At 44.1% G+C, this 18,293-nt stretch overlaps 1 protein-coding gene and 1 pseudogene across 1 annotated transcript in view; one reads left to right on the top strand and one right to left on the bottom strand.

Moving 5' to 3' along the window:
- Positions 1-6,093, bottom strand: part of MID1 (midline 1) — a 176,935-nt gene extending 170,842 nt beyond the window's left edge. Inside the window, exon 1 of the mRNA XM_060001804.1 lies at positions 5,925-6,093. The gene's annotated coding sequence lies outside the window, so the exon portion shown is untranslated. The remainder of the gene's footprint in view (positions 1-5,924) is intronic.
- An 11,398-nt stretch (positions 6,094-17,491) lies between these two features.
- On the top strand, positions 17,492-17,961 carry LOC132418305 (large ribosomal subunit protein uL23 pseudogene; annotated as a pseudogene).
- The last annotated feature ends 332 nt before the right edge of the window (positions 17,962-18,293 follow it).

The following is an 18,293-nucleotide window of genomic DNA, read 5'->3' as shown; positions in this document are numbered from 1 at the left end:
AAAAATTAACTAGATTTCACAATTACAAATCATTTCTCAAGTCTCAGTTCAGGAAAGTTTTGGCTACCATCAATTTATTAAGCGGATTCTTATCCATATAAATATAGCTGCAGGGACTGTATCAAAATCATGTTTGCAGCCCCAAAGTGGCCTGACATATAATAATCATTTAGAGTAGTTTTACTGAATTAACCAAGGAATATACTCACTCTGTAAGTAGTCAGTAAATGTCCTTGAATGATATAAGAAATGAAGGAGAGCCTTTGTATTACTTCTCCTTTTTGACTATTTCATCATAAATATTTGACTGTATATAAAAATCTACTACCAATGATCAGCATCTCTTCCTTTTTTTTTTTTGGTTGCCGTTTTTACTTAGAATTCTCTTTTATAGCACAAGGCACGTAAATTCTTAGAGTTTTGTTTTGTTTTGTTTTGCTTTAAAGGAAAGTCTCTTCTAAGCATTTTTTTCGGTGCCTCAATTTTCTCACCTCCTTAACACCACGTGACCTTCTGTAGGCCGTTAACTATTCTGCTCTGTGTCAATGGACTGTCTTCCTCTGGCGGGAAAAAAGATCTTGTGGATCTGGAAGGCTCCCTAATATTTTGTCCTTTCATTTAAAGGAATTTCTAGAGCCTGCCAGTTCATAAAACTAGGCAAACAATCTTCTACAACAGAACCCCTGAGATGCGTTTCATGTGAAATAAAAGGAATTAATAATGAGGCCGAAAGCATCGTGTTGATAAACTGTCCCATATCTTAATGGAGATTAGATTCCTGTTTGACCTGGCTTTGGAGCCCTTTCTTTAATCTCAGTGTATTTGATATTCTCTTCCTTGAATGAACTCCGTTTCACTGTGGCTTTGGTCACAAGATTAAAGAATCGCTAGCTAATTGTTCCAAATAAGCAAAGCAATTCTGTCTGATTCTGATCCCGGCTCCCAGCAGAGGCGTCCACCGCCTGGCCTTCCGTCATAGACACTTCAAGCCTGACCTCTGCAGGTGGATAATTGAAATGCACACTGCCCAATCAGATCTGGGTATTTCGTTTTAAAATCCCACCAAGTTCTGAAAACACAAACATTCATGTGTGCAACGGGGAAACTGATATATGTTGGACTTCCCTTTTGTCTTGTAAGTGGCTTTTTGAAAGTAGCAACCTCTTGATTGAAAAGCATTTAAATTACATCTGCAACATACGCTGGTCGTGGTTAGCCATGAATTCTTTTTGCCTATTGAGAAAAATCCAAATGATTTGGATGAACTATGATCCTCAAATCATGCAGGCTTAAAAGTGCCCTGATCAGCCCCACCTTTTTCTAATCAAACAAATTACTCTTTGTTCAGTGACCAAATCCCCCTCTTTTACCAACGCACAGCCCAGGTTGCCATAGTTACCTTGGATGTCTATTTACTACACGGGATCAAAGCCAGGAGACATAAACATACACACGTAGCCTTAAAACTTGCTGGAATGTCTGAGGATAACATGCAACTACCAATTAAAGGATTTGCTCGCGGCCTACGCGGTCCCCAGCCAAGCAAACTACGAGTACACGTCATAAGGAATGGCAAGGAAAAGCCAACTTGAAAACACGATTTCAACACGACCAATAAAGATCTTTAATCTGACAGTAAGTCACGATTATAACATTCCCTGCCAAGGAGAGACAGCAGGGAAGAAATGAAAATTCTAATGTGCGTTGAAGAGACTGGACCTCCAAACCACGTGCAAAAACTTAAACCCTGTGCTATGCAGCAGCTTCCCACTAACCGTCCATTTTACATTTGGTAGTGTATGTACGTCAATGCTACTCTCTCAGGTTGTCCCAACTTCCCCTTCCCCCGCTGTGTCCTCAAGTCCGTCCTCTACATGTGCGTCTTTATTCCTGCCCTGCCGTTAGGTTCATCAGTACCGGTTTTTTTAGATTCCATATGTGCGTTAGCACACGGTATTTGTTTTGCTCTTTCTGACATCAGCTTGTTGCTTTATGATGACGTAGAGGGGTGGGATAGGGAGGGTGGGAGGGAGGCTCAAGAGGGAGGGGACATGGGGACACCCGTATGCATATAGCTGATTCGCTTTGTTGTACAGCGGAAACACTATATTGTAAAGCAATTATACTCCAATAAAGATATAAAAAATACAACCAAACCAAACCAAAAAAACTTAAATAAAACCCTGCAATGTCTGGTGAAATGTCCGGTTAGTTTCAGTATCTTTCTAGTTGGTGTCATAAAAGCTGCCTCATCTCAGTGTTGGGACAAATGAGAACAGAAATGCCTTTTACACTTTTACACGCTTGACTTTCAAATGAAGGAAAACATAAAACATACTTGGAACACCATATGCTGGTTACAGAATAAGAAAGGGGAAGCTGTAAGAGAGTTCCCTTTTAATCCCTAGATTCACTGTTGATTCTGAGCCTGTACAGGATCTGGGTGGGTAGTATTCATCTCAGACTTGTACCTAATTTGCTGTCTATCTCTATACTTCAACTTTCTCCGCCTTCACCTCACCAGTTGTTCAATGAGGATCAAAATGCCACCTCATTCTCTCCTGGGGATGTGGCAGAGAATAAATAGATCATGTTCGTAAAGGACTTTCTAATCCTCAAAGGAAAGATTAATACAAAGACATTCATTATTAAACCAGATGTCCTTGGGCATTTTAATTCCAATCTGAAGAATGCAAAACGGGCGAAATCAAACTGAGTCACAGCTTCCTCGTAACAGCAACATCCTAGCCTTGGAAGAATTTAGCAGCTGCTTAAAGCGCTGGCTCACCGCCTTCTCCTTTCCCTTCGCGCTATAAGGCGACTGCAAGGATGTTTCAGTCCATCAGAAATAGAGTGAGTACCTTCTTCTCTTGGAGTGTTTTTTAAAATCATCAGGATGTTAAAAGCACAAACTATATCTGGTAGGCAATTTTGTCTGAAGAACCTGATTTTTTTTTTTTCCCGGCGAGAGAAAGAATTATTCGTTCTTATTTGTAGGGACAATGGGTGGTGTGCTATTTCAGGATATTTGCAGTTGTGGGAATGCCACAGGCAAACCTGTTGTTTTTGGCTGGGCTGCTAGAACAGGTGGCCATGCCTTTCCTTTCCCTGGGAACACAGCAAATTCCTTCTCAAGGAAGTTTCAGAAGTTTCCCACTTATGATCAGAGGGCAGAGAAAGGTTGGCACACGCTTTAAAATTACTTCCTGATAAAGGCAAATGGGGTTCACCCTTTTCTTTTGGCCCAACTCAGCGTGACCTTAGGAACACTCAAAGAATACCATCCCTCTGCACCTAGCAGAAGGCAAAACCCCTCTGAACCTCATCGCCAGCCAGGCAGCTTTCTAATTCTGCAGGCCACTTCTGGCTACCCGCTGTGGCTAGTCAGGGGCGGGGGTCTCTCGGCTGCCACGCCATTGTTCAGCATTTGTGCAGCCCTAGGGACGGATCACTCCTCAGCGAAGAGATTGGATTTCACTGCTGAGCTGATGACACATGGACCTGTTTGATGGTTAACCCTGCAAATCTAGCTGGGGCTGCCGGGCTGAGATGACAAATTGGCTGGTGGGTGCAATTCACCCCACCTGGATGCAAGTTTTCCCCCAAGAGAAACTCAAATCAGGTTAGGATTAATCCAAGTCAATAACTCCACCATCTCCTTCCCCTCCACATTCTTGTTCTGGCTGTTGCGGAACAACGTGTCAGATTCCTGAAACGCTGGACTGCCCAGATTCTTTGGATGGGCCATGGCTCTTCCCCCCTCCTTTTTTTCCCACCTCCCATCCCACCCCTAGCCCACCCTCTTTTCAAGGACTGCACAGGCCAAAAACTTATTGGACATACAGAGTTGTGGGATGAAAAGCTGCTGGGAGTTCCCTGGTAGCGCAGGGGTTAAGAATCCGCCTGCTAATCCAAGGAACACGGGTTCGAGCCCTGGTCCAGGAAGATCCCACAAGCCGCGGAGGAACGAAGCCCGTGCGCCACAACTACTGAGCCTCAGCTCTAGAGCCCGCGAGCCACAACTACTGAGCCCACGCGCCACAACTACTGAAGCCCACGCGCCTAGAGCCCATGCTCCGCAACAGGAGAAGCCACCACAGTGAGAAGCCCACGCACCGCAACGAAGAGTAGCCCCCGCTCGCTGCAACTAGAGAAAGCCCGCGCGCAGCAACGAAAACCCAACACAGCCAAAAATAAATAAATAAATAAATTTATATTAAAAAAAAAAGAAAAGCTGCCCATTCATTAAATGACTAAGGAGTTACTCCATGTGTACCCTTAAAACTTCACTACCGGGCTGAATTCCAATTCACATGAATGCCAGAAGGAGCCGGGCATGAGAAAAATCATGCCAAGCTCGGGACAGCACGCCTCTGGCATCAGGCACAGGGAGTGCCTCCATTCCAGAGGAATCGTGTGGGAACAGAGATTCTGAAAAGTGAGCTCAGACACCACCGAGAGGACAGGTGGCTCCGCGCTGGATCAAATGACTTTCTTTGTTCCAGCCAAGGACCTTTGTCAAAAATGTTTTGCGTTCCTCTTTTTCCTTTTGCTAAAGCCTTTCCATTTAGGCTTCTCGCTTCTTTTCCCCATCCCATCGGATTGCTCGTAAAAAGTATGGGGTCAGACCAATAAGTTTGCAGAACCTGAAACTGATCAGGGGCCCAGTCTCCAGCAAGGCAAGAGCAATTGACTGGAAACACACACACACAGCACTTGCCGGTATAAGCGTGCTTTTCTGCGCTCACTACCACTCGCCAAGCACACTTGCTTAGCGAGCAGGTGAGGGGGCCAGAGGCAGAGGGTCTTTTCAAAACCTGCGCGTACCGTGAGGGCTCTGCTTCACCTCCCCAGGCTGCAGGAAACGGACAGAAAGTTCTAACCCCCTCGCCCCAGCCCCTAAACGCAAAGCTTGCTTCCTATGCAAATCACTTCGCCCAAATCGCACAGGGTGGCCAGCACCCAACCCACTTAGAAGAAGAAAGTGCAGAGCTTGTCTGGTGGTAATATGGATGCTAACTTTTCCCACCCACATTTACTAAGAGCTGGCAAGGGCAGTATCGCTCCTCTTGGAATTCTCTGCCCTTGTCAGCCTACTAGCATGTTTTTCCAGCCTTTCAGCCCTTTACATGAGTACTGATCTTGATACTGAAATATTGACATAAGATTCTTCTAGAACTTTGGCTGAGTTATAAATCACACCCTTTTCTTAGCTTGGTACACTCACTTTTTTCTTTTCTTACTGGCAAAGCTATAAACCTCGGCCTGGGCTGATAAGGAATTTTATCACCATGCCCCGCAGCCACAGAAGAAGCTGCTGGTTTAGAAGCCTTTTCAAAGACTCATGGAAGTCATCCCCGAGCCGTTTCTCAGCTCACTACTTTCAGGGCTGTCTTCGCACGTCCAGAAGCAATAACAGTTTCAAAACTGCTAGAACATAAAAACAAATCTGCATTTTTCTGGAAGGACTGTCTGTGCTAATTTCGGGCTGGTTCCGCCTTCTCAGCCATAAACACAGTAAGTGCTCAGGATGGGAAGCCAAAATGAGATACGAGGCCCCGTGTAATTCTTTTTCAGGATATTCAGTTGTCTTTATTCTCACCCAAAGCATAGGAGAGAGGCTCAGAGCTCGAGATAGATCCTGAACAATAACTTCCAGCCGCTGCAAACTGGAATTGATTTACATATTCTAAGAACCGCTCTTAAGCCCTTTACAATGACTGCCTGACATCACCAATTCCCATGGAGAGAGGTGGGGGGAACCTCAGGAAATCTGCTTCTTGGGTTCCTTTAGGAAAATGCAGCCCCGTCTTTCCGCCAAATGGAAGGACTCGGCCAGGCATCTGCTCATCCGGAGTCACATCCCAGGGGTCCCAAGCGGCGCCCTCCCTCTCCACCCACCCGTGCAGCCCCCCGGAGCTCACCTGCCTCATGTTTAGACTTCCATCACCCATCCGGCAGGGAGCGAGCCGCCTCGAAGCCCACGCAGCGGTCTTCCAGGGGGAAACACCAAACCCAACAGAAGCCCGCAAGACAAAAGCAACTCAGCGAGATCCCCCGGCAGCTGGGAGCACGTTTTCTTCCTCTTTTTCTTTGATCTGTTGCTACACGCACTCTGCCCAAGACAACGTCAAGTTTCTCAAGCTTTGCTTCCTAGCCTATGAAAAGTCGGGCGCAGGGAAGCGAGGACCGCCTGGCTCTTATTTCAAATCGGGTCTCAGAGACGTCGTAGGTGGCTGGCTGGGGCCCCGGAGGAGTCTCGCCAATCAGGAGGAGGGGGTGGGCCCTGGGAGCCGGAGGGGCTGTCTCCGCGAGGATTCGAGAGCTTTCAGGATTTCAAGGATTGGAGGCAGCTGGAAACAGTCTCCGAGCTGAGCTCCCGAAGTAAAAGATGCGTTCTATTCTTATCTCACAGCTCTGGGTCTGCTCAAAGCTTAACTAGCTTAAGGCCTGGCCTTTTAAGAGCTCCCTGAAAGCACGCAAGCATTTGGAAGGGGCAGAATGATTTCAGCCAGAAAAGCGCACACTCAGGGATCAGACGGATTTTCAAAAGGGTATCTTGCCCCAAACACTGGGGAGGAAACCAAATTGTTACTCAGAACACCTGAACTGAAACCAGCACTCAGGGGAGGAGGGTGTCACCCACCTCATTTCCATACAGAGGAACTCTATAGCCATCTAAGAAGCACAAATCTTAATGGGAACGTGCACACAAATCTGCTGAAACACGGCAAAGGAACAAGTATCTTTAACTAGTGACGGCCCGAGGCACAATTTTAAATAAAATTGTTATTAGAAAAACAGGCACTGATGTTTGGTTAAGAAGAAAAAAATTTTAAAGAAGTGTGTCTACCTTTCACTAAGGTTCACCTTACCTACAAGGTTGATCTGGTGAACTTATTAAAAGGGACGAACCGGACATCCTCTCAGCTGGATGGGAGGAGAGCTAGCTGGCTTCTTAGCAAACTTAAACCCACACTTAAAAAGCATTTCCAGGGCTTCCCTGGCGGCGCAGTGGTTAAGAATCCGCCTGCCGATGCAGGGGACATGGGTTCGAGCCCTAGGCTGGGAAGGTCCCACAAGCCGCGGAGCAACTAAGCCCCTGAACCACAGCCACCCCAACTAGAGAACACCCGCACGCAGCAACGAAGACCCAACCAAAAAAAAAAAAAAAGCATTTCCAAAGTTTGTTTTCTTAGTTTCCTGTAAACAGTAACTCTTTTCAACTCTTAACCAGTATGATCTCAGTGGGAACCTGCCTTTTGGGTGGCAAAAAGTGCAAGCCGAGCAAAGACTACTTTGTGTAGCACCAGTGATATAGTTTTTTCCCAAAGAAGTGGCCAAAATTCTGTGAGAATAATTCAAGAAAGAAAAAATGTTGGTATCAGAGAGGGGAAAAAAACCCAACTTAGCAAATAATGAATGGGCAGCTTCAGGTGTGTCAGCTGTATGGGTTCAATAGATGTCAGCTGTGCCCAGCGCTGTGAAAACTTGGCAGCCCAGTATCTGGACCTGGAGGTCTGCAGCCCCGTTCCAGCCGCCACCCCCCCACGCTACCTTAGCAAGTTAAGGGACCACCTAGTGACACAAGCTGACCTCAGTCCTCCTCTTGTATTTACCACAGAGCCCTTGATTATGACCTAGACCAGGGTTTCTCAACCTCAGCACTACTGACATTTGGGGTGAGGTCATTCTCTGTGGTGGGCACTGTGCTGGGCACTGTGGGGTGTTTAGCAACATCCCTGGCCTCAGCCCACCAGATGCCAGGAGCCCTTCCACAGTCATGACAATCCCTAATGTCTCCAGACAACACCAAGGGCAAAATCATACCCAACTGAGAACCACCGATGTACCCGCCCTTGAAATACTGGTTCTCAAACTTAACTGTGCAAAGAAACCTCTGAGGACATTGTGAAAAATACCAATCCCTGGGCCTCTTACTCCAAGGGAATCTGATCAATAGGTCTGAGGAGGAGCCTGGGAATCTGCATTTTATCCCAGTGCCAAAGGACGCTGATTCACTTCAAGAAATACTGTACCTATTCCTGACCTAGGTATGCCCTCAGCCCCAGGACACAGGAAACTACCCAGGGCTGCTACCATTAAATATCACGGGAGTTAAATCCCAAGGCATATCTATTTATCACCTTCAACAGAAGCTTCTCACGACTGCATTTGCCTTCAGCTGTCATCACCTCCAAGGCAAATATGACCTGGGATTTCCTCCTGCAATCTCTGGGCCCTGTCAAAGTTTCATCCATCTTTCTTCTCCTTTGGCCCGTTCCCACCCCATCCTACAAGGTCAAAATGTCACCACTCTTTTGTGGCTTCCCCAAACGCCCCAAGACAAAGTAATCCCTTCTCTCCTCTCTACAGTTTATAGACACTGAGTGATGTGCTGGTAAATGTTTCACAACCAGCTCTCAAAAAAAAAAAAAAAAAAAGCCCAGATTTGTTGCAGTCTTTGCCAATTTCCATAGTGTTAACAGCCCCTTGTTTCCCGCAGTAAGGACCCTAAACACAGAGGTGGGAAGAGCTGTGCTGAGCCAGGAGACGGTAAGCAGCAGCTTGAGCAAACCGTGATACATCTCTGCTGTTTCACGTCTAAGTTGCACCGTAACCTTCTATTCTTCAATTTGTCTCTCTTAGCAAACTAAAAAACTCTCGAGGGCAAGAATGGTATCCTATTCATCTTTGTAACCCAGCCACCTTCATCGTACCCACGCGCCCACAGTGCAGGAGGTAGTCAACAAACGTGTGCGGAAAGAGAACGAAATGCTTCCCTGAGAAAAGGGACACCAATGTGACTGCGGCCAATGCCATGTTATGGAAGGGAAAAGAATCTCTTGGGAAATTCAACTATTAAAGTTACACTTTTACCATAATTTAATATCTATTCTGTATTTATGACAACAATAAGCATAATGCCATCTTTATCCTAACACTCCCACATCCAAGGTCAGAGTGCAAGAGAAGAGACCAGCCTCCTAAAACAGAACCTTACCTTCATGGACGTATTTGTGACACAGTCTATTTTCTACGTTTTCATATGAAGGCATCACACACTTCTGCGTGTACATAATAGACATCTTATCAGCTATAGATGACAAGATCTCTAAGAGGAATACGTATACGATAATCTCTGGGAGGTGCATGAAAGGGCAGTTCCACTGGTAAGAGATACAGTGATGGATTGATGGTTCTCTCTCCCATCTTCTCATTATGCATAAGGCCAGGAACGCCTACGGTGGGGTTATTAACAAACACTACTTATGAGTATCTACTCACATCTACTACATATGAGTATAAGCCAGGCATTTTGCCAGGCACTTTACAAATATGCACCATTTCATCTGCACCAAATACAAAAACACAGACGTCACCACTATCAGGCTAAGCGTGAACACACAGGATCGCTGAGGCAAAGAACCCAAGGTCTGAGAGCTATCAATTGCTGTACTAGGAATTAAACTTATGTGTTTGGGATGAGAATTACCCTGCTTTTTGTTGTAAAATATGCTGTCTCCAGAAATGATTCCTAAAACTCTTAAGAAGGGGCTTCCCTGGTGGCGCAGTGGTTAAGAATCCGCCTGCCAACGTAGGGGACATGGGTTCGAGCCCTGGTCTGGGAAGATCCCACATGCCGCGGAGCAACTAAGCCCGTGCGCCACGACTACTAAGCCTGCAGTCTAAAGCCCGTGAGCCACACTACTGAAGCCCGTGTGCCTAGAGCCCGTGCTCCGCAAAAAGACAAGCCACCGCAATAAGAAGCCTGCGCACAGCAACAAAAGAGTAGCCCCCGCTCGCCGCAACTAGAGAAAGACCGTGCACAGCAACGAAGACCCAACGCAGCCAAAAATTAATTAATTAATTTTTTAAAAAACTCTTAAGAAAAGGGAACAACGTAAATAAATGAAGTCTACTTTTTCATTTACAAATAACCATAGTTCTTCAACATTTCTAATTCGATAAACGGCCCTTTAGGGGTTGTCCGTTAAGCGAGGATTATACCCACTTACTGGAAACAGCGTAAGCAAGTAAACTGAAGCAAGTAAAGAAACGTGCTTCACCAAAGGTTCAGATGTTCTGTTCCCTGGGCTGTGATTAACAGCATTTGCAAATGGCAGCTGAAGGGATGTGGTAGTCTTGGCAAATCTTTCCTAAGACAGCAGCCGAGGTGATGATCCTGTGTAGTTAAGGGCAGGTTTGGTTATAAACAGACCTCCACAGCAAACATAACATGGGTTCCTGGGCCAGTGGTCTTGGACAGGCCCTACTGGACATGGATGGACACTGGGATGACACCTGAGAGGACAATTAACAGTACCTATGCTACCTCTTTCAGTGTTCTGTTAGGTCAAAGCATATGGGATTATGTGTACATAAAAGATGGTTGACTATTCCTATAGTTTACTGAAATATGTATCAGGACATATCGTCAAAAGTCAATGAAAACCAAGCTGAACGTGCCAGTCAGCCACCTGGAAAACGCCTGCTGCAAGGGCACAGTCTTGAGCGGCTATGAAAAGACATTTTATTCTCCCTCAGAAGTTCCAGAAATCCAGTTGTTTTATGCTTATGGCAGCCATGGAAAATCTGAGGTGATTAGTGTAGGTGATTTAAGTGGACAAGGACATGAGTCCCTACTTAGGAAAAACAAAAAGAAAAGAAAGAAAATCCCACCTATAGTTCTTATAGGATGTCATAAAAAAGAAACAAGTTTCTACTCACTGAGTACAAGTACTCATTCAGTGAGTTTCGTTCAGTCGGTTAACCAAAGCAATGTGGCAAACTACAAGCATGGGTTGCAAATACGATTTGGAGTCCATTTTTGATGTTAATGTGGCCACAAAACTGGCTGATAGATGTCATGTAAACCAAATGACATCTCTAAGCCCAAGGTTTTTCAGGGGACAGTTGGGCAAATTAGGGACTGAATATTTGCGTCCCTCCCCAAATTCATATGTTGAAATCCTAACCCCCAATATGATGGTATTAGAAGGTAGTATCTTTGGGAGGTGATCAGGTCATGAGGGTGGAGCCCCCAGGCATGGGATTAGTGCCCTTGTAAAAGAGACCCCAGAGAGCTCTCTTGCCCCTTCTGCTACCTGAGGACACAGAAAGAGGACGGCCGTCTGCAGCAGGAAGTAGGCTTTCACCACACCCAGAATCTGTCAGAACCTTGATCTTGGAACCCCTGGCCTCTAGAACTGTGAGAAATATATTTCTGTTGTTTATAAGCCACCCAGTCTATGGTACTTTGTTACAGCAGCTCAAATGGACTAAGACAAATGAAATCATATATGGGGAAGTTTTTTGCAACTATTGCTTACTGTATGAATTTGGATGACAGACTCTGGAAAGAAGGGAAGAAATCTGTGGATATAGAAACAGAACAAATAGACACACCATGAGGAAACTTTTAGGAGAATATATCCTAAAGGGCAGACTTTCAGACAGGACAGGGCTGACTAGTCATCAGGGCTCAATTTTAAATAAATTGAGCTTGACATTTCATCACGTGAAAATTAAGGAGTTAAAACAATCATGTTATCTTAAATTTTAACTATAACTTACCATTTAATGATTCTATGCTTTTAGAGGTGAAATATTTTGACATTGTTTAGTTTTTGTTGATTAACTATGGCAATCCTTCGTTATTTTCCTCTTAATGATCTGATAAAGGTTTATACATGAATTTAGCAAAGGCTTTTGTGTAATTCCCCTACTTTCAAAAATTCTCTACATTCCCAATTGAACCTTCTGCTTCATGTCAACTTAATAATATCTTACTTCTCAAGAGTAATTCTTCAATTTCTGAATCATCTACTTTTCTTTACTATAATCTTACATTTAAATTTATAAGAGAAAAATTATTATAATAATTTATCTTTTACTTCTCTTATTAACCACTTTTCTAGATTCTGAGGTCATTGAGACCTTTATCAGCCTGGCTTCTTTAGAGAATCAGAACCAATGGCATATTTAACATATATATTGAAATGTATTACAAGAACTTGACTTATGTGATTATGAGTACTGGTACGTCTGACATCCATAGGGCAGGTGGATAGGAGCTCATTCTATAGTTATCAGGCAAAATTTCTTCTTCCTCAGGGAAAACTCAGTTTTGCTCTTCAGCTGAATGGACAAACCCACCAACGCTATCAAAGATAATCTCCTTTACTTAAAGTCAACCGATTATAGATGTTAACCACGTCTACAGAATACCTTCACAGCAACACCTAGATTGGAGTTTGATTGAATAACTCTACTATAGCCTAGCCAAGGGACTGCTGTATGTCCCTTCTAACAAGTAGCACAGAGGATATGATCAATCGGTCAATAAAAAATGTTCACTGAATTGTTGTGAATAATAGTAACAATAATAATTTTAAAACTTCCACTAGTAGAAGGTCCTCTTCTTTCTAAATAATGAAACTTTGCTAATAGATTTATTATACACTTATCAACTGCAACACTAGAAGGTAGGAGCTATAAAGTTTTGAGATAAAATATGATCTCGGGCTTCCCTGGTGGCACAGTGGTTGAGAGTCCGCCTGCTGATGCAGGGGACACAGGTTCGTGCCCCGGTCTGGGAAGATCCCACATGCTGCGGAGTGGCTAGGCCTGTGAGCCATGGCCGCTGAGCCTGTGCGTCCGGAGCCTGTGCTCCGCAACGGGAGAGGCCACAACAGAGAGAGGCCCACGAATCGCAAAAAAAAAAAAAAAAAAAAGAAAGAAAGATCTCTAACTGATAATTGTATACCAACTCATACGATTTATCAAATACCAGGATAAAATGCAATTATTTTCATACAAAGACTCAACATTTTTGCATCCCATGTATTCTTTCATTGGAATCCACTCAAAGATGTGTTTTAGCAAAAGGAGGGAATTAACCAAGAAAGATAAGACAATGGGACTCAGAAAACAGAGAAACACAAAGACAATAAAGTCCAAGAGGATAGATGCAGCAGTCTTAGAAAGGCCCGAGGCTAATTTGTACCAGGAGGATGGAGGATTCCTGGAGGTAGGTCACCAGGGAACAAAATGATACTGATAGATCACATTTGAGAATGAACAGATATACATAAATATAAGCAAAAGGTGAGGCCATTATTAACTCCAGGAAAAACAAAAGAATGCACAAAAAAGGAAGCATAGCACAGCACACTACTGTGGCAGAGACTACGGGTGTTGATTTGGGGGCAGAAATGTGTTCAGCTGAAGAACATTTCCCAGCCTCCCTTGCAGGTGTGGGTGGTCATGTGAAACTATTATGACCTATGGAATTTTAATAGAAGCTGCTGTGTAAGGCTTCTGGGAAAGCCCTTTAAAGGAGACACAGACTGTATGCCCTTTGCCCTTCCCAGGCTTCCTCACCAGGAATACGATTGCAATGCCTGATGTAGTGGGACAATTCTGTTGCCATGAGGATGCAATACATGGTAAACCTGGAAAAAAGGAAAGGTAGAAGGATCTTAGATTGCTGATGACATCTTGGAGTCTCCTAATGAGCCCTTAACTTCAAGTTTTGTGAGAAAAAGAAACTGCTAATTTGTTTGAGCTAATGTTTTGGAATTTGTGTTACTAGATGAACACAATTCCTAACTGAAATGATTATATTAAGAGGAAGTGGGGTGGGGATGTGTAAGAGAGGTAATTCCTTTTTGATATATGTAGGATGTTAAAGATAATGTCTAAAGTTCATAAACCAAGAAATAGTAGTGAAAGCACATTATGGAAAATATGAAAGCACATACCAGAGGAAATTTTACAAGTTGAAAGTGATTACTCCTAGAATGGAGTGGGATGGGGTAGGAAAAGCTATTTCTCATTACATGTCTTTAGTATATCTGTACTTTGAACATGTATTACTTTGATAAAAATTAACTAGGGGCTTCCCTGCTGGCGCAGTGGTTGAGAATCCACCTGCCAATGTAGGGGACACGGGTTCGAGCCCTGGTCTGGGAAGATCCCACATGCCGCGGAGCAACTTAGCCCGTGAGCCACAACTACTGAGCCCGTGCTCTGGAGCCTGCGAGCCACAACTACTGAGCCTGTGTGCTGCAACTACTGAAGCCCACACGCCTAGAGCCCGTGCTCCGCAACAAGAGAAGCCACAGCAATGAGAAGCCCGTGCACCGCAACAAAGAGTAGCCCCCGCTCGCCTCAACTAGAGAAAGCCCGCATGCAGCAATGAAGACCCAACGCAGACAAAAATAAATAAAATAAATGTTTAAAAATTAAACTAATTCAAAAGAAACAAAAAGATATTCGCTGGTTATTAACTCAATTTCCTGTCCTCAAATTCACTTCCTGTAAACTAGCAATATTTTATGATTGTCTAGCCCATAGTTGACCGAAGAGTCAGAGTGAAGCTTTAGAGAAGTTACACGCCTGATGGCCAATTCTGAACCCCAAGTGCCATGTCACCACCTCATGCACATATGATCTGATCGGCTTTTTTTCTCTCTCCCACCACAGATTTAACATACTCAGAGTTTATGACTGATTTGCCATGCGTAGCGAGTAACACATATATGAGTCCTAATCCAAACTGTTTTCAACAAACCTTCTTCTAGATCTCCAGGAATGAAGATTCTAAAACCCAGATGTCTTAATAATTCATTCGACTAATCAAAAACCCCATTTTCTTCTTACTCCTAATTGGAATCATTCTTGATTTAAATCCTCTTGGGGGCGGGGGCTTAAGTATGGCTAGGAATAGCTGGTTACTGTTCTTCAGATTATTACCACTTTACTCTTTATCCTTATTCTTTTATCGCTCTGACTTTTCTTATATATGAAAATGATTTCTTACTTTTATCATAGATGAAAAGGATTAGTCTCCCAAACCTTTAACATTTTAATGCCCGAAGCTGATTTTCAAATTAGACTTAAAGATGAAAAAGAATTAACTTTTGTGAATCAGAGCTCAGTGTGTATATGTTAGAAACAAGCAAATCAGGCTGGTTCACTGATAATTACATGGACAGAAGGCGAACAGAAATTTTAATCAAAAGAAGCTTTGAACAGGACTTGAGCTCCTTGCCTGTAAAAAGACAATACTTTACCCTTTAGATTGACACTTCCCAGACGCACAGAATGATCGCTGAAATTGCTGTATTTTTTGCTGATTGATGAAAACCCTCTGCCACTTCACATGCAATATCAATACTTGCTTGAAGATGGCTTTAAGAAGGTAAAGATAAAAACTACTTAAGGATCATGGTTCACATGTCTCTTTCCTTTGCTAGACACAGATCTGGGGTATGTTTTACTCTTTTTTTTAAAAGCCAAGGAAATAATATTTGCCCTTATTTCCTTAGGACTAGGCAGCTCATGATGAGCTTTTCCTCTGCTGGAAACCACTATGAAAAGTCACACGTACTGAGGGAGGCTTTCCTATACTAGTCCCCTGATGCAACCTAAACATATTGAGTTGTGGTAAGGAAACAAAAGCAGACGATGAACACGAGGTGCCTTAGCTTTCTCCATATTTATTAAAGAGTTCTAAACGTCTGAGAAACTGCATTCAAACGAGGCTTCATTGTACTTCTCCTATAACTTACTAATTTACAAAAGGAAGGACTTATATTGCCTATTTTATAAAGTGTCGCTATTTGAAATCATCTTAATGGGAGTGATTCAAAAAACATCATACAATGAACAAGATAACTATACTCTTATTCGTAGCATTATCTATGTTATATCAGAAAGACCTACTGAGGGCCTTCCCTGGTGGCGCCGTGGTGAAGAATCCGCTTGCCGATGCAGGGGACACAGGTTCGAGCCCTGGTCCGGGAAGATCCCACATGTCGCGGAGCCACTAAGCCCGTGCACCGCAACTCCTAAGCCTGCGATCTAGAGCCCATGAGCCACAACTACTGAGCCTGTGTGCCACAATTACTGAAGCCCGCACGGCTAGAGCCTGTGCTCCACAACAAGAGAAGCCACCGCAATGAGAGGCCCGCGCACCGCAACGAAGAGTAGCCCCAGCTCGCCGCAACTAGAGAAAGCCCACGCGCAGCAACGAAGACCCGATGCAGCCAAAAATAAATAAAATAATAAGAATTTTTTTAAAAAAGAAAGACCTACTGATATTTCTCCTAAACTATATCTGTGTGGGGAAGAGATCATTCTGTTATGGTCATCTTTAGAAACTAACCAATTGGTGATACTTACCTTCGACTGGGCAAACTAATCTAACCCAACTAAAGGAACTTAAAACAAGCTGATACACCACACACTAAGAGGTCTCAGTTAAACCTTAAATTAAAAAGTGGATACGTGCACTAGAGAGACATGCTACTTCATCCAATAAAACCCACCAGGAGGTATTTACGCTGAGTAAAAAGGGAGGAAACGAAAGGGTCCTGTATCTGTCATGGTCCAGTGATGCAGCAGGTCCTCTTGAAGATAAGGCCAGTTTATGGTTTGTATATGGGAAATTGGAACACATCTCTCTGACGCCCAAACCGGTGCTCTTTCCAGCACGATGCTGCCCCCTAGTCCAGATCCACCTCCCAAAGCATCACACTGCACCTTCGAGATAAGCTAGGAGTTTACCATCACATGTGAAAACAAACTGAAGCACTTTCATGATTTGTATTTACCTTGAATGGTTCTCTAAATTTAGACTGTGTTCACCTGATCATTTGTAGTTAGGGAGTAAAAAATATATATATGTCTATTGATAGGAGATTCCTCATTGAGAAAAGTGTCGCTGTTTGTGCCGTGAAGGGCAGGATGTAGCTTTTAGAGCTATTTCTTTAGGACTGTGAATGAGGTTTCCCTTCTCCATTCAAAAGTCCCCAGTGGATTTCCCGATGGAATACATTCCTGTGATTCATTTCCACAGTTAGGAATGCAGTCCATGAAGTGTTTGTGTTTTTTTTCCCCCTCACTCAAAGCTAATTTGTACATTAATGCTTTAACCATTGATTTCATTAGCAACACATAGTATCTGTAGATCTCTGTGAATTGATTTTCATCACTCTCAGGGCATCCAAAGGTCTCAAGTGTAAGGACAAGCGCCTCCTATAAGAAAAAGATAAAGCAGAAACTAACACACCATTGTAAAGCAATTATACTCCAATAAAGATGTTAAAAAAAAAAAGAAAGAAAAAGAGGCTGAGGGCTTGCACGCATTAACCTTGTGCCAACAAAACATGAACTGGTACGCCTTCCTTATGCTCCAACGGCCAATCACTCATCCAGCAACTATTTATTGAGTGACTACTATGTGCCAGGCGGTGTTCCAGGCGGTGGAGGGGCAGGCAGACAGGTGCAGACAGGCTGAAGCCTGCCTGAGCATGCCTGTCAGTGAAGGGAGCCAGAGATCAGTCAACAAATAAATGTAAAGTGGGTCTGATGGTGAGAGAGGTAAAAGGGCAGGGAGTACTGGTGGGCTTGGGAAGTTGATATTTTAGAGGGTGATATTTGAGCAAAGCTCTAAGGAAGGAAAAAAGCCCTTTTCACGAAGATGGCGCCGAAGGCGAAGAAGCAAGTCCCTGCCCCTCCCAAAGCCGAAGCCAAAGCAAAGGCTTTGAAGGCCAAGAAAGCAGTGTTGAAAGGCGTCCACAGCCACAAAAAAAAGAAGATCCGGACGTCACCCACCTTCCGATGGCCCAAAACACTGCGGCTCAGGAGGCAGCCCACATATCCTCGGAAGAGCGCCCCTAGGAGAAACAAGCTCGACCGCTATGCCATCATCAAGTTCCCCCTCACCACCGACTCAGCCATGAAGAAAATAGAAGACAGCAACACAGCGGTGTTCACTGTGGATGTCAAGGCCAACAGGCACCAAATCAAACAGGCTGTGAAGAAGCTCTATGACATTGACGTGGCTAAGGTCAACGCCCCGATCAGGCCTGATGGAGAGAAGAGGCATATGTTCGACTGGCTCCTGACTATGACGCTTTGGATGTTGCCAACCAAATTGGGGTCATCTAAACTGAGTCCAGCTGACTAATTCTAAATAGAAAAGTTTTCACTATTAAAAAAAAAAAAATTCTAAGGAAGGGAAAGGAAGCATGACTTTCAGCCTTGACGATGGACGGGGCAGAGTCATCCAGGCAGAGGGAACAGCGACTGCAGAAGCTCTGAGGTCAGGGCAAAGTAAGGATGACAGCAGTAGGAGCTGGGGTCTCAGGAATGTGTCTGGATGCGTGTGTGCGTGTGTGTGTGTGTGTGTGTGTGTTGGGGGGCAGTGTTTGTAGGTCATCTCGGGTCTAGCAGATTATGGGAAGAGCTTTGGGTTTCCCGTGGAGCAAGGCGGGGAGGCG

Source organism: Delphinus delphis, chromosome X (genome assembly GCF_949987515.2).
Source record: "Delphinus delphis chromosome X, mDelDel1.2, whole genome shotgun sequence".
Classification (NCBI taxonomy): Eukaryota; Metazoa; Chordata; class Mammalia; order Artiodactyla; family Delphinidae; genus Delphinus; species Delphinus delphis.
The sequence above is the reverse complement of the archived record's forward strand: the minus strand, read 5'-3'. Positions and strand labels throughout refer to the sequence as shown.